The sequence below is a fragment of the Octopus bimaculoides genome, chromosome 8, assembly GCF_046866305.1.
Source record: "Octopus bimaculoides isolate indiv1 chromosome 8, ASM4686630v1, whole genome shotgun sequence".
Classification (NCBI taxonomy): Eukaryota; Metazoa; Mollusca; class Cephalopoda; order Octopoda; family Octopodidae; genus Octopus; species Octopus bimaculoides.
The window spans coordinates 194,225-211,724 of NC_142935.1; the positions used below are offsets into that span (position 1 = coordinate 194,225).

Below are 17,500 nucleotides of genomic sequence, written 5' to 3' on the forward strand. Positions count from 1 at the left end.
ACACACATACACACACCATCCTACCATAGATAAAAAACACACACATACTCATATACACATGCCACACACGCACACATACAGACATAGACATACACATACATATGAACCATCACACACATACGTTTGCTTACACACACACACACACACACCACAAGGTATTTAAAACAACACACCCACTCAGACAGAGAGACACACACACACTCACACAAAACACTCCCACGCACACACACAGATGCACACATACATACACACACATACGCACACATACGTACACACCCTCACACATACATACGGTTGCTCTCACACACACACACACCACAAGGACGATCAAAACAACACACACACTCAGACAAAGAGATATACGCAGTCTCACGTACACACACCTAACATCCCCACCGACACAAAAAACACTCAAACACACACTCATATACACATTCCACAATAAACTCTGGGACCAATAAAAACGGCACACACACACACACACACACACACACGGACACAAACACACATATATACACACACACACACGGACACAAACACACATATATACACACACACACACGGACACAAACACACATATATACACACACACATAGAGATGTGCACAAAACCAGTCCCAAAAACCAGTGAACCATGACAGACTGTCACAGACCAACCAAAAATAAAAACATCTTCTTTAACTCTTCTTCCCTCCCACCCCAGCTAGCCAGTCATACTGTCTCTTAAGACAGTAAAACATTCCTTCAATATACACAAGAGAAAAAGGCCAGGTCAGTCCCTTCTCAATTTTATTCGATTGTCAAAGAATATGTATGAGAATATGTATATGTATTTTTCCATATGTGTATTTTCATACACTGTTTTTAACACTGTTTTTAACAATTTCACCTTAATATCAGAGAATGTGTGACAATCAGTATGTAACACTACAAAGTTCATACAAAGCTTTATACTTTAAATATATTTTATCATCAAAGAATGTATATATGCATTTTAATACTCAGACTGTTTTTTAACATTTTTTATTATTCTCAAAGACTTTTGATAATCTTTTTCTAAAAAAGTGAAACCGGTTAAGTAAATAAATATTTTTGAAAAATAAGTGCATTTTCAAACCTTCTTTCATATATATTTCCACTCGTACGGTATTCCACAACTTTACTTTATTATATATATATATATATATATATATATATATATATATATATGTATATATAAATCTGTATATATATAAATCTGTATATATACACATATATACACATAGATTTAAGTATGTACATATACGTATGTATGTATGTATGTATGTATACATTATTTATATTATATTATATATATATATATATATATATATATATGTATGTATATATATAGGTGTAGGTGTGACAATGTGGTAAGAAGCTTGCTTCCCAACTACATGAGTGGATTTGGTAGATGGAAACTGAAAGAAGCCTGTCATGTGCTTGTATATATATATATATATATGTGTTTACGTCTTCGTAACTTAGCAGTTTGGCAAAAGCAACTGATAGAATATATACCACGCTTAACACAAACATAAATACTGGGGCTAGTTCATTCGACTAAAAGTTATTCAAGGCGGTGCTCCAGCATGGCAACAGTCTAATGACTGTATCAAGTAAAAGGTGAGAAAAGTGACAGAGGGTATTGCTAGAGACAACAGTTAAAACAACTTAAAAACCTCAAAAGCTCAGTGCTTTGGTGGCTTTCGAGTTGCTTTAACTGTTGTCTCTAGCAACAGCTGATGCTGGTCACTAGCCTCACTCACTTTGGTGACTTCTATTGAATTTGGTTGTAGGTTCAAATTGCTAATAAAGCCACCCGTTTCATTTGTTCTGTGATGATATACCTCTCAGTATACGTCCTCACGGTCCTTCTTGTGACATTGAAGTTGGCCTATTTGCTATTCTGGTGAGGGTCTTTGCTATTCAGGACTTCTTCAACACCACCAGTCACCAACCCCGACCCCCGCCCCCCGTTCCGTGACCATCCCCTCCATGAGGAGCACCATCTTAAGGTCAGTCTTCACCACATGGTCTCCTAAGCCTTTCTTTGTCTCCGTCTTCAACTGTTTCCAATTGCTTTGGCCATCAGACGTCTCCCCTTCTACAACTGCCCCCCCTCTCCTCAGTGTTCTTCACGTCTCCATAGCAACACAATCCTCTCTCTCTTGGCTCACACCATTGGACCCCTTCTATGTCCAGTGTATTTCCTTTCAGCTCCTGGTTTTCTGTGTATGCAGATTCAAGGACAATGCACATATACATACATGCATACATATATATATATATATATATATATATATATATATATATATATATATATATATATATATATATGTATATACACACACACATACATACAGATATACATATGTGTGTGCATACATATGTGTATATATATATATTTAAATATACACATGCATACATAAACTCATATATGTATGTGTATATATGTGTGTATAGAGGTGTGTGTGTGTGTATATATACATGTATGTATATGTATGTATATAAATGTATGTATGTATGTGTGTGTGTAGACATATTGTGTATATGTATATATATATGTACACACATATATACATATACACAATAATTCATAGATACATACACACACACATATATATATACCCATATAGATGCACATAATATATATGTATATGTATGCACATATATATATATATATACGTATACACACACACACATATATATGTATATATATACACAGATATATGTACACATAATACACTTTTTGTCGATGTTGCTATTAATGTTTCTGTTGTTATTGTTGTTGTCTTTTGTTGGCCATCAAAGCGATCACTAAACTGGCCAATCAGCTACACCCATCTCTCTCTCTCTCTCTCTCTCTCTCTCTCTCTCACTCTCTCTCTCTCTCTCTCTCCATCTCTTTGAAAACACTATCCCAACCACTCAGTTTTTTTTCATTATACACTTACATACATACATACATACATGTATGCACACACACACACACAACCACATAGTTCTGGGTTCAGTTCCACCACGTGCTACCTTGGGCAAGTGTTTTTTACTACAGGCTTGTGAGTGGATTTGATAGATGGAAAATGGAAGAAGCCTCCGTGTGTGTGTGTGTGTGTGTGTATGTGTGTGTACATATAAGGCAGCAAGCTGACAGAATTGTTGGTCCTGACACCAAATTGCTAAGTGCAGTTTGTCCATCTTTACATTCTGAGCTCAAATGGGAGGTGAATTTGCAGCATCTATTTAACCATGTGACATCGTTAGGATATCACAAGCATTCATATTAATGCAAACATGTAAGCATGATTTCTTCCATGTGTGTATATATGGGCTTTTATGCAGATAGATGTATGTATGTCTGTGTGTGTATGTGTGTGTGTGTGCATGCACATGTATGTATATGTAAACCAACGGGTCTACATACAGACGGGTAGGTACATAGGGTATATGAACAGACAACCACATATGCACATAGACACTGAAACACATGACCACATATACACACACACTTTACTTCACACAAAGACACATGTCCACACATATGGAGATGTACACCCATACATAAAAACATGGTACATAGCAGCAACACACACACACACACACACACACACACAGGAATATGCAGAATACATACATGCATACATGTATGCATACACACCCATACATACATATATACATATGCACACACACACAGACATACATACACACACATGCACGCATACATACACACACACACACTGAGACACACACATGCATAAATAACGGACAGAGTCAAGACTATTGATAAGTTTGCAAGACGCAACGAAAGTTTTAGGAAAATAAAAATAAGAAATAAGTGGAAATGTTACCGGTGAGTGTTAAATTTGAAGGCACAATAAGAAAATGACTCTCCCCAGACACAACAGAAGATGCTTCAACACACGAAATGACATAAAAAAGTCTTGCAAAACAAATCCAAAAAAACGAAATATATATATATAATTATATGTATATATATATATATATATATGTATATATATTTATTGTGTGTGTCATCATCATCATCATCATTTAGCGTCCATTGTCCATGCTGGTATGGGTTGGATGGTTTGACTTGGTTGGCACACTGGAAGGCTGCACCAGGCTCCTCTCTGATTTGGCATGGTTTTCTATAGCTGGATGCCCTTACATGCCAATTTGTACTGTACCAGTATCTGCCACAACTGCGGTTTTGCTCAGCTTGATGGGTCTTCTCAGTCATTGCCTCCATGAGGCCCAACACTTGAAAGGGACTCAGTCACTTTGCCTCCATGCAACCCATGTATATATATTATATATATACAACAAATCCTTTTCAGCACAATCTTCTTTGTTTGCACAAGCCCTTCTTCTAACAAGCACCAGGATTGGGATTTTCTGCTGTCGTGTGGGAGCCTGATTGGTGAAATCAACTGAAATACTTCTCTGATATTGTAATGTCCTAACATATGTGCATGGGCACCACATAAAAAGGAACCCAGTTCACTCTGTAAAGTGGCTGGCATTAGTTAGGAAGGGCATTCAGTCATAGAAACCATACAAAACAGACAGTAGAGCTGCTCTGAAGAGTGCACGGTTACATAATTGGACTGCTATCTAACAACCTATTAAGCCCCAAGTGCAAAACCGACTGGTAAGGATGGCCACAATGGATACATAGTGCTATAATACTGTACACTTCAATCAATATATATATGTATGTATATATATACACACGCTTTCCCAAGGTGCTATGCAGTGGGACTGAACTTGAAGCCATGAGATTACAAAATTAGTTTCTTTCCCACACAGCCATGTCTCTGTCTGTATGATAAATTTATTAAGTTTTCTGTTTTGTATATCACTACCTTAAGAATATAAAGGGTTGCTATTTTTAGTACAGTGCCTATAGAAGAGCTTCAAGTAGATAGTGGAGAACTGTTCCACCCCAGTCCAATATCACAGGACCATATGTTTATTGTGTCTACAGTGAATCTGTTTATGACACAGATGGGGGTTTGCCTTATTGAAATTAGCTTTAAAAAAAAAAAAAGGGGTGGGGTTTTTCTCTCAAAGTATTCTGTTTCCCTATTTTTATTCACAACCCATGGGTGATTTATCTGAAACTCCTCTTTTCACCCTCCTTCAAAACTTTTTTTCACAACAAATCCAGATACAATTGTAATCTACTCCATTTGTAAAGAATTTTATCTTCAAATATTCATGTTTGTTGCATGCAGCTATGAGGAAACAAAGTTACGGTGTTGGGGTACACTTCTGTTGGACATTAATACAACCTTGAAACGTGTATCTCACAGTGAATTAAGACTGAATTGTGAAGTTGAAATCTTCAATTATAAAAGCCTCTTGAAAAGCACATGATAATTAAAATACATTAAAAGAGACCGACAGAAGTACTAGGCTTGCAAAGAATAAGTCCCGGGGTCGATTTCTTTGACTAAATGGTGGTGCTCCAGCGTGGCCACAATCAAAATGATTGAAACAAGTAAAAGAATATATTGCTAAGGCATTGAGATCCAAATAACCTGGTGTGAAACTGAATATACACCAGAATGGCACATTAGTCAAGTAGGGAGCAGTAATAAGAAAAGGAATGACAAAGGAAGGAGCAATCATCCTAGAAAGTTCAGAAGATGATCGTTTATTCCTTTCTCATCTCTTCTCTTCTACATACATATATATATATATATATATATGTTTGTATGTCTGTGTTTGTCCCCCACACCAACGCTTGACAACCGATGCACACATTTACGTCCCCGTAACTTAGCGGTTCGGCAAAAAGAGATCGATAGAATAAGTACTAGGCTTACAAAGAATAAGTCCTGGGGTCGATTTGATTCGACTAAAGGCGGTGCCCCAGCATGGCCGCAGTCAAATGACTGAAACAAGTAAAAGAGTAAAAGAGTAAAAGAATACATGTACACACACACACACACACACATGCACAAACACACATATAGCTACAGACACATGCAAATTTAGGGATTGGAACAGGTACAAATCCCAGTAACATATGTCTCCCAGCTAGCAGAACCTTATTCTCTTGCAAGTTAATTTGAGATATTTTGACAACAATGTAACCTTCATTTAACTAAGGTGTATTCACCCTTATCAGTAGCTAGTGGAGTACCCCTCGTTAGGCTAATTACTATTTCTGAGGTTCTGCTGGTGATTTTATCTCCTCTGTTCCCTAATTTTGGAAAACATTTACAATAAACCACTAATGTTCTTCAAAGTTGCTTTTTATACTTTCTACTATGGACTGCTTGAAGCTTACTCACTTCCTACACCTTGATCCTGAGATCTTGCACTTAAATATATACACATATATATATTTACATATATCAATATCTCTCTATCTATCAATGTAATACAACAGCAAGACTCATCGGCAAGACTCCCATCGGCACCGACTATTTAAGCAGGAGAATTAAGACATTCGCTCTCTTTCTTCTTTCCCATTTCCTCTCACGCTTTTACATAGTGTTGGTGTATTTGTTGATTGTGTGAGGAGGGGTCGACTGTCTTGTGCTTTCTCTCCGCCTTAAGCAGGATCAGCAATGCCAACAGTAAGGAACATGTTCTATTCAGACCTTAGGGGGTCCAAATTGTCCTGTTCGGAGGAGGGGCTCGTACGAGCAGTTGATAGGATGGACAAGTGTTTAAGGAAGAAGAAAGATTTGCTGAAGTGACAGAAGTCACAAAAAAGGAGGTGGACCTGACAAACATGGAGAAATATGAGAAGATGGCACGTAGGATCGGTGGTGATGCTAAGTTGTCCCTACTCCAGAAAGTATTGGAAAATATGGGTAAGAAAACGGTAAATATATAAGGTGTACTCAGTGGAAGAAAGGAAAATTGAAAATGTTGAGGCAGAGGAAGCAGATTTGGAACAATTGTGGTTCATGAAGGCAGGAAAAGCAAAAGAATATGCTGTAACCACAGTAACCTACATATCTTGGAAGAAGGACTTCCAGGATTAGGGTGGAGAGAATCCCACCAGAAACAGATGTGGCTTGGGTTGTGGCGGCTGTTCTTCTCGGAAGTAAAGAAGAAATAGCCGTCCTGCAGGCCACGAAAACAGAAAATTCTGTATGGAAAGAGCAAACATTGGACCTGATCATATTGGGTATTGGCAGAACCACTGAAAATATGGTGGAAACGGTGACCATTGGAGACGTAGTGTTGAGAGTGGGGGTGGAGGGCAGAACCCCTCGTTGCTTTAAATGTGGCTAAAAAAGGCCTCTGCAGAAGCAGAGAAGTCAGGAAGAAGTTAGAAAGGGGCCGGAGAAGGTGCAACAGGAAGAAAAGAGAAACAAAGAACAGTGGATGGTAGCTGAAGGAAGAGGAAGAAAGGACAGATTGAATTAGAACCCCAAGCCATACACCCCGCCCCACCCCACCTTCTCAGACACCCCCTCCGATACAAAGCAAGAGAAAAAAAACAAATACAAAAAAACACAAGGCTCAACAGGCTCCCCCCCCCCTCCCACTGGAAATTGTTTCGCGCGTGTTTGAAAGGCGTAGACCAAGAAAGGATCCAGAAGAGAACAAAATGGAGAACTGCAAGATTTGTGCATGTCGATGGATGGACAAAACACTCAGGTGTCCGAAAGCCAAAAAAACGACGAAATATTGAGATTGAGGAGGGGTTATAAGTGTTGGAAGGTGAAATGTGATTTAAAGACGATATCAGACAATATAAAGTACGACGAACTGACCCAGAGATACTCCACAGCCATTACAAGCCTTCAATTCCATTACAACTTTCTCTCTCTCTCTCTCGAGCTATAGAAAGACGAATACACACGTTATATACCTACAGACATCTATATAAACACACATGTAATAATAAACTGACACGTTTCCGAAGAAACCTTTCACTAAAAAACACATTTTCGAAGGTGAGGGGCGTGACTGCATCCGCCCCCTTTTTCTTTAAACATGTTTTATAAATGACATTTGGCAGAAATACGTTTGAAAACAATAATAAACGAATGCTGAAATTATAAAAATTAGTAGTACCGAAGTCTGAACAAAAGCAAAAGCATGTTAGTGTTTTGTTTTGTCTTTTTTGAAACAAGCGAAAGCCAATTAAAAGGAAATCTCTTTGCCTTACCTTGTTCGAAACTGTCTGCGATTCAGCAGAAGACATCAGCTGTGAAATGGTTTTGGCTTCTTTTGCAAGAATTTTTCAGCGAATAACTTGTATTTTTCGATTTTCTGGAGATAGAAGGACAGAATAAAGGTGAATTTTGTGGTTTATGCTTTGTCGGGTGTTGAACGAGAGAAATGTTTGAAATTTACCCCTTTTTTTCCCCACACATTCCAATTCACCGCCGTTAATTGGCGAACACACCTGCTATCGCGCACGCGCACGCGAGTCGTGACTAGTCGATCCTACAATAACAATCTATTGCCAATGCATGTATGCACAAAACATGCAGGACGGTTTGTTTTGGGTTTTTTGAACAAAGGAAATAAAACACATTGTAAACAAAACGCAAACACCCTCATACATGTTTTGTGCGTGGCGCACGCGCGCTAGGTAGTCGTAGGATCCACTAGTCACGTCTCGCATGCGCGGATGCGCGCCCTGGATCCAATCTTCTTGAATCGTACCTTGATATTATGTTTTCATTTCAAAATAAAACCAACAAAAATAATCTCCCATAATCTTTACCTCCGCTGATTTTTACATGCCCCGATGACCGATCTAAGAAATTTGGGGAACGATTTACCGTCTGGTGAATGGAACCGAGTCTATGCAGATTCCAATAGCTTGCCAAATTGTCAGTCATAAATTTTCTGCAAGAACGTTTTGTCTGATAACATTCTCCAACATCTCTGCACTCCTATCGAGTAGACGTTGAAGAAATCCTTTTTCTGGTTGTGGTGTCATAACATCCAACAACCCAAGTTTTGCGACACAAGTGAGATCGCTGCCAGTGCCCCTGGACTGGCTCTTGTGCGGGTGGCACATAAAAGACACCATTTTGAGCGTGGCCGTTGCCAGTACCGCCTGACTGGCCTTCGTGCGGGTGACACGTAAAAGCACCTAATACACTCTCTGAGTGGTTGGCTTAAGAAAGGGCATCCAGCTGTAGAAACTCTGCCAAATTAGATTGGAGCTTGGTGTTGCCATCCGGTTTCACCAGTCCTCAGTCAAATCGTCCAACCCATGCCAGCATGGAAAGCGGACGTTAAACGATGATGATGATGATGATGATTGAATGTGTGCAAGCAGACGGTTTTTTCATTGGCAATATGTTTTGTTTTCAGATAATCTATAATGTTCTCTGGTGCAAAGTACAATAAAAGTTGCAATCTGGGTGCACTCAATGTAAAATAAATTCGGAAAAATAGCAACAACTGCTTCTTTTTAAAGGGTACAAATATTGGGAAGAAGATGATGATGAGTGTTGCTGATGTGATGTTCACACACACACACACACACACACACACACACACACACACACACACACACACACACACACACACACACACGTAGATAAACCTAGACGAAGTCCCAGTTTGGAAGTATGTTTAAAGCTTTTAGAAGACGTATGACGGAGAATTATTCAATATCGTGTTTGCTTCTATAAGAATCGCTTACTTTAAAGCGAAAAAACAAGACCAACGTATACAACAGGTGTGTAGAACCTGCTGTTTCGCTTGTTTTAGCCGTTCATAAGTGATCTATAAGTAAACATTTCATACAACGACCATGACGATGTCACCTTCTCTATCCGAGTATCGACCTTCAAAGGCATCCATCATCACCTTCATTCACTCTATCTCTCGGCCTTTCTCTCTCTCATACGTGCGCGCACCGACACAAAAGCCTAATTTTGCTCTAACATCATGGTTCTATGCAACTGTTGCAATATCACTCTTTATGAAGGAGTTTTTCCGTTTCCATTACATTTTTCCTGGAACACGGTATCCTGCCGTTTACCCACATTTGTCTTCCTCGAATCACACCCTACTCTCTTATCTATGTATATATGTATGTATGATCCAATGGAGACCTCTACATAGTAGCCAGACCTGGTAGAAATAGCACCCAAATCTCCCTCAAATCGCACCTTACTGTTTTACCTATGTACACATGTATATACTAGCTGGGGCGTACACTGTAATTCCTGGGGAAGCAGGGCTTATCCCTTGGTTCCGTTCTTGTAAACCTGGTATATATATATATATATATATATATATATATATATATATATATATATATATATATATATATTTCGTTTTTGGATATATATATATATTATATGTGTGTGTGTGTATACACACATATATTTAATTCACAATATATAACCCCAAATTAAACGTATTCCAAACGAAAAGGACCAACAAAGACAATTAAGGGAGAAACTAACACTTGGAAAACATGAAGACAGAAATAGAACTGCTTAAGCTTAGAGCCCTGAGCAATGAAGAGAAATTGAAGGACATAGATGAGGAAATCTACAACGAATTAAAGAAACATTGAGATGGTCAACGCTTGGAAAGTGTCTTTAAACTGTGGCAAACAACTTGTGAAGCTGAAGAAACAAACTCGCTACAAGGCTGGCAAAGACAAAGCAATTTGTTTATTAACTACGAAACACAGTTCATCGTAGAATAGGCATCGGATAAGCCCTTGCTGAAGGAAAATAAAGCAAAAACATACACAGAAATGAACCCAGGCTTATCGAACACAAACCAGAGACGGACAAGGGGAGGCAACTCCACCGACATTACATCCCCCAAATAACTTAAACAATCAGAAAATCTGGACGGAATCTTCATGGCATTCAAGTAATCCTGTGGAGCTCCTAGAAAAGCTCCTTAATGCATCGTTCTACAAAACACATAGAATATATAGGAGAAGAGAAAACAACAAGGAGTGTATATTTATTTCTCAGTCTATAGAATAATATAAATTATTTACATGCTTTTAAGTTAGAAAATAATTTGTCAAGATATTGGAATTTTGTTATTAAATAAAATTTCATCAAACTGTTTCTCTGTCATTTATGACTTTGTGTGTGTGTGTGTGTGTGTGTGTGTGTGTGTGTGTGTGTGTGTGTGTGTAGAAAGGTTTATGTTCTTTGTTTTTTTGGGTTTTTGGCACGTAATTCATTGTTTTTTATTTTCTATATTAATTTTCTGCTTTTCTCTCTCTCTCTCTCCATTTTCCAGACATATCATTCAAGACACTGAGGAAAAACCACAAGTGGGGAAGCAAGCTTCAAACAGGCAAGGGGCAGGTCCAGCCCCTCGCAAGTTGAATAAAAATATGGCCAAACAGCTTCTTGAGATCTCGGAACAACTACGACTGATGCAGCAGGCGATAGATGAGCCATCGAAGGACTCTAAATAGTTATTGTGATAAGGAGAGGGGGTCGTGGTGGGAATGGGGTGACAGTGATGGTGGAGCAGTGGGGGGGTCGGAGGAGAGAGAATTTGCCACTCTCACTCTTTTCATTGCTCACCACAAACTTCACAATCAAACCTCTTGTGCCTATACTTGTGTGTGTGTATGTGTGTGTGTGTGTCCATATATATGTATATACATACATACATATATATATATATATATATATATATATATATATATATATACACACACACACACATACATCTACACACACATTCATACACACATATATATAAATACTTATATATATATATATATGTATATATATATATAAGTTTTAAGAAAGAGAATGGGTTGAGCAACACATCTTTTGGCATAATGCTACAATTGTTTCATTTTTTTACCAGAAAATCATTGCTGAAATATTACTATATATAATATATGAAATAATAGATTGAATCAGTATTAATCCAGTAATATTGACAAATGGCAAGTCTTCTCTGTCCATTCTCTTTGTTAATATTTATATTTATATAAAGCTTATTGGTACTTTATGGATTACAGATGCATGTTGAGCGATACGATCAATATTCCCTGTAAAATGTTATCTGATAGCCAATACCTGTAGACAGGCTTTATAAAGCAAACTACAAAGTCAATACCCCAATTGAATTTATATATTTTTATGTGTGTGTGTGTATATATATATATATATATATATATATATATATATATATACACATGTGTGTGTGAGTGTATATATATATATAGATTGATATAGATATATATGATGATAGATATATATATATATACATACACACACACTTACCTGTATGTGTACATATACATTCGCATGTATATTTGAACAAAATCAGAATCCATTAGGTTTTGGTACAGTGGCTATTATTGTTATTATTATTAACGTTGTTGTTGTTGTTGTTGTCACAAATATTGTTAGAACCGGTGTAATGAAAATTTTATTGTTTTCCGTGTTTCTGCCCCCAGGATTCCTTTCTCATCAGGGCAACTGCTTCCTGTGTCATTGCCCCTCCTCTTCTCCATCTCTTCCACCTTCTCTCTCCCTCTCTCTCTCCTCTCACCACAATGTTTTCAAATATTTCTTCCCCCCCCCACACACACACAATCAATCGTATTTATATACACACATGCACATGGCTGAGCGGTAAGACGTTTGCTTCCCAACCACATAGTTCCAGGTTCAGTCCCAATACATGGCACTTTGGTCAAATGTCTTCTACTGTAGCCTTAGACCAACCAGATCTTTGTAAGCGGATTTGGTAGGCAAAAACTGAAATACGCCCATCATGTATGTATATATATATATATATATATGTGTATATATATATATGTGTATATATATGTATATATATTTCGTTTTTGGATTTGGTTTGCAGGATTTCTTTATGGGATTTCGTGTGTTGAAGCATATTCTTTTGTGTCTGGGGAGAGTCATTTTCTTATTGTGCCTTAAAATAGATATTTGTGTCGAGAGGAAACTCAATGACAATCGAATTTATCAGATTATTGTAGATAAGCAACAACTCCAGAAAAACTGTCAAAATTCTATGTTCTTACAATAAATTGATTGCAAGTATTTAAGAATGTAGACAACATAATTTCATCTTTTATATGCATCAATACATGTGTAAAATAAGTTTCATACCTATGTACATTTTTCCATCGTAGCATGGTTTTGAAAAGTAAAAGGTTTAACAGTTGGATAACCTTACTGTGACTAATTCTGGGTTTTCTACTAAAGGGTTTCTTTTTGTTTATGTCTTTTAGAGTGCAGTTCTATCAAATTATTCATTTGTACACAAACACGACAAAAGTAAATAGACACCCATAACACCTCGTCTTGTGGTTATTTTAATTTGAGCTTTATCTTTTTTTATTAATTGACATTTGTATGTTTCGTGTTCTAAATGACTGTTTAATCATGCCATGTACAAAAGAAGCCTTGGAACTGTCCGAATTACAAAGAGGCCATATACTGGGTCAATTTCAAGGTTGACTTAGCCTAAAACCACAGAAAAACTTGGTGATTCCACTTTCTACAGTTAATAAAATAATTGTTCAATTCCCCAGATGAAGAAGTAGTCCATATCGCCTTGCCCAGGTCAACTAAGGCCCTCTGACAGAACCCTTTGCTTTGTTAAGAGAAGTGTGGAAGATAATCCTCATTGCAAGGCCTCTGACAGAGCAGAACAAGTTGATGTCAGTCCCAGAATAGCTGACAGGTATCTCTGCAAAATTGGCTATTAGGGCAGAGAAGCGAGAAGGAAGACACTGCTTCAACCAGCCAATATCAAATGGAGAAACGATTGGACAAGTGAGAGGGTAGAGAGGCCACTAACACTTTGGGACACTGTCATATTCTCTGATGTGTCCAGATTTGCTGTATTTTCTGACACTGGTCGAGTGTGGGTCTGGAGACTCTGTCACCAAACTTTTCATGTGAATAGATTGCAGCCAACAATGAAACTTGTGATGGTCTGGAGAGCAATCTGGAGCAATGGTCAATCGTAAATGGTGGAGCGTAAGGGATACATAAACTCAAATAATTATGTGTCCATATTGTAGAAAGAATTTCTTCCTATCTCCTCCAGTGGTGAAATGATTAAAGAACACTATTTATGGAAGATAGAGCTTTCTTGCACAGCTAAAAAGACCCAAGATTAGTTGGAAGAGAATGGCCTTAAAAAGCTTCCATGGCTAAGCCAGTTACCAGATATGAACCCTACTGAACACCTCTGAGGCATGATGGACAAGACACTTCCTAAAAATAAAAAGAAAGCATCTTTAAAGCCAGATCTTTTGATATTACTGCATGAAACTTGGCAAGAAAATCCTTAAGAAAATATTCATGTAGCCTAGTCACCTGTATTGTTAAAGCTGTTAGATCAGGTTATGAAAGTTATGGAGAGGGTCATAGCCCAACTAATTAGGGAGCGAATCAATTTAGATGAGATGCAGTTTGGGTCCGTGCCAGGTAATAGCACCAGTGATGCCATATTTCTAGTAAGACAGCTGCAGGAGAAATACCTAGCCAAGGATAAACCTCTGTACCTGGCTTTCGTTGACATGGAGAAAGCCTTTGACAGGGTCCCCCGATCCCTTATCTGGTGGTCAATGAGGAAACTTGGGACAGAAGAATGGTTAGTGAGAGCTGTGCGAGCCATGTACAGAGATGCTGCCAGTAAGGTGAGGGTTGGAAATGAGTACAGTAATGAATTCCGGGTAGAGGTAGGGGTCCACCAAGGTTCCGTCCTCAGCCCCCTCCTATTTACCATAGTCCTCCAGGCGATCACAGAGGAATTCAAGACAGGTTGCCCCTGGGAGCTCCTCTATGCTGATGACCTTGCACTAATTGCGGAGTCACTATCAGAACTAGAGGAGAAGTATCAGGTGTGGAAGCAAAGACTAGAATCGAAGGGCTTTAGAGTCAACCTAGCTAAAACCAAAATCCTAATAAGTAGGAAGGTAGAGAAAACAAAAACCCCTTCAGGTAGATGGCCCTGCTCAGTATGTAGAAAAGGAGTAGGTAGTAACTCTATAAGATGTACCCGGTGCAAGCTATGGACACATAAGAGGTGCAGCAATATCAAAGGCAGGTTAACTAGCAAGTTAGTTTTTGTATGTGGCAGATGTTCAGGTGCAATAAACACTGTAAACAAACAGGAAACAACTTCTATCTCGTTCCAGGGTGAAAAACTAGAGGTAGTCGATAGCTTCTGCTATCTGGGTGACCAAGTTAGTAGTAGGGATGGGTGCGCTGAAAGTGTAGCTGCTAGAATAAGAATTGCCTGGGCAAAGTTTAGAGAGCCCTTACCTCTGCTGGCGACAAAGGGACTCTCACTCAGAGTAAAAGGCACACTGTATGACGCATGTGTACGAACAACCATGCTACATGGCAGTGAAACCTGGGCTGTGACTGCTGAGGACATGCGTAAGCTCACAAGGAATGAAGCCAGTATACTTCGTTGGATGTGTAATGTCAGTGTGCATACCCGTCAGAGTGTAAGTATTTTGAGAGAAAAGCTGAACATAAGAAGCATCAGTTGTGGTGTGCAAGAGAGACGATTGCGCTGGTATGGACATGTGGTGAGGATGGATGAGGATAGCTGCGTGAAAAGGTTCCACACCCTAACAGATGAGGGAATCCATGGAAGAGGAAGACCTGGGCTGAGGTGGTGAGGCAAGACCTTCGAACATTGGGCCTCAGCGAGGCGATGACTACTGACCGAGACCTTTGGAAATGTGCTGTGCGTGAGAAGACCCGGCAAGCCAAGTGAGATCGCTGCCAGTGCCCCTGGTTTGGCTCTTGTTCGGGTGGCACATAAGATGCACCATTTTGAGCGTGGCCGTTGCCAGTACCGCCTGACTGGCCTTCATGCGGGTTACACGTAAAATCACGCACTACACTCTCTGAGTGGTTGGCGTTAGGAAGGGCATGCAGCTGTAGAAACTTTGCCAAATTAGATTGGAGCCTGGTGTTGCCATCCGGTTTTACCAGTCCTCAGTCAAATCGTCCAACCCATGCTAGCATGGAAAGCGGATGTTAAACGATGATGATGATGATGATAATGTATGAGCCAATGAATGAGGCCTCTACATGGTAGCTAGACCTTCTAGAAATAGCAGCCAAATCTCCCTCAAATCATACCCTACTCTCTTATCTATGTATACATGTATGAGCCAATGAGGGGGGCCTCAACATGGTAGACTGACCTGCTAGAAATAGCAGCCAAATCTCCCTCAAATCATACCCTACTCTCTTATCTATGTATACATGTATGAGCCAATGATGGAGACCTCTACATGGTAGCTAGACCTGCTAGAAATAGCAACCAACTCTCCTTCAAATCACGCCTTACTCTCTTATATATGTATATATGTATGTATTGGGATTGTACCAATCTGCCAGAAGGGAAGCTAGGCGACAGGTTTATTTAGCCAGAGGGGAAGCAGATAAGAAAACATTTGCCAATGTTCTGCGCCGTGAGGACCAAAGACTCGAGGTATTTCGTGTTGCAAGACAGTGTAGGAGAGAGAATAGAGGTCTGGAGATGCCACTACGATAGATTGCTTAATAAAGAGAATGAATGGAAGAAAGAGAGCCTGCCGTATGTAGACCCAACAGAGGGACCAGCTATCCGAGTTGATAGTACCAGGGTAGATAAAGCAATTAAGAGTATGAAGACAGGGAAAGCCCCCGGCCCATCAGGAATCACTGCAGAGATGCTCAAAATATCTGGCAGTGTTGGCTACAGCCTAGTCACCCATATTACGAACCAGGTGATACACGAAGGAGTCATACCCAATGACTGGTGTAGCAGCACCATAGTAAACTGCTACAAAGGTAAAGGTGATGCTTTAGACACTAATAATTACAGAGACATCAAGCTGTTAGATCAGGTTATGAGAGTTACGGAGAGGGTCATAGCCCAACTAATTAGGGAGCAAATCAATTTAGATGAGATGCAGTTTGGGTTCGTGCCAGGTAAAAGCACCACTGATGCCATATTTCTAGTAAGACAGCTGCAGGAGAAATACCTAACCAAGGATAAACCTCTGTACCTGGCTTCCGTTGACATGGAGAAAGCCTTTGACAGGGTCCCCTGATCCTTTATCTGGTGGTCAATGAGGAAACTTGGGATAGAAGAATGGTTAGTGAGAGCTGTGCGAGCCATGTACAGAGATGCTGCCAGTAAGGTGAGGGTTGGAAATGAGTACAGTAATGAATTCCAGGTAGAGGTAGGGCTCCACCAAGGTTCCGTCCTCAGCCCCCTCCTATTTATCATAGTCCTCCAGGCGATCACAGAGGAATTCAAGACAGGTTGCCCCTGGGAGTTCCTCTATGCTGATGACCTTGCACTAATTGTGGAGTCACAATCAGAACTAGAGAAGTTTCAGGTGTGGAAGCAAGGACTAGAATCGATGGGCTTTAGAGTCAACCTAGCTAAAACCAAAATCCTAATAAGTAGGAAGGTAGAGAAAACACAAACCCCTTCAGGTAGATGGCCCTGGTCAGTATGTAGAAAAGGAGTAGGTATTAACTCTATAA

At 39.3% G+C, this 17,500-nt stretch overlaps 2 protein-coding genes and 2 long non-coding RNA genes across 7 annotated transcripts in view; 3 read left to right on the forward strand and 1 right to left on the reverse strand.

The window, feature by feature from the left end:
• The window catches only part of LOC149134284 (uncharacterized), an 18,009-nt gene extending 4,725 nt beyond the window's left edge, over window positions 1-13,284 (forward strand). Inside the window, exon 2 of the long non-coding RNA XR_016242795.1 lies at window positions 11,235-13,284. This is a non-coding gene — a long non-coding RNA (uncharacterized LOC149134284). The remainder of the gene's footprint in view (window positions 1-11,234) is intronic.
• LOC149134280 (uncharacterized) overlaps window positions 1-17,500 on the reverse strand; it is an 880,637-nt gene that overhangs the window by 179,293 nt on the left and 683,844 nt on the right. For all 4 annotated transcript variants that reach the window (XM_089355979.1, XM_089355977.1, XM_089355980.1 and 1 more), the window contains one exon: window positions 8,161-8,264. The gene's annotated coding sequence lies outside the window, so the exon portion shown is untranslated. The remainder of the gene's footprint in view (window positions 1-8,160; window positions 8,265-17,500) is intronic.
• The window catches only part of LOC149134281 (uncharacterized), a 438,594-nt gene that overhangs the window by 173,341 nt on the left and 247,753 nt on the right, over window positions 1-17,500 (forward strand). The window lies entirely within an intron of this gene.
• LOC149134283 (uncharacterized) overlaps window positions 1-17,500 on the forward strand; it is a 62,006-nt gene that overhangs the window by 19,845 nt on the left and 24,661 nt on the right. The gene's annotated exons all lie outside the window — the stretch shown is intronic.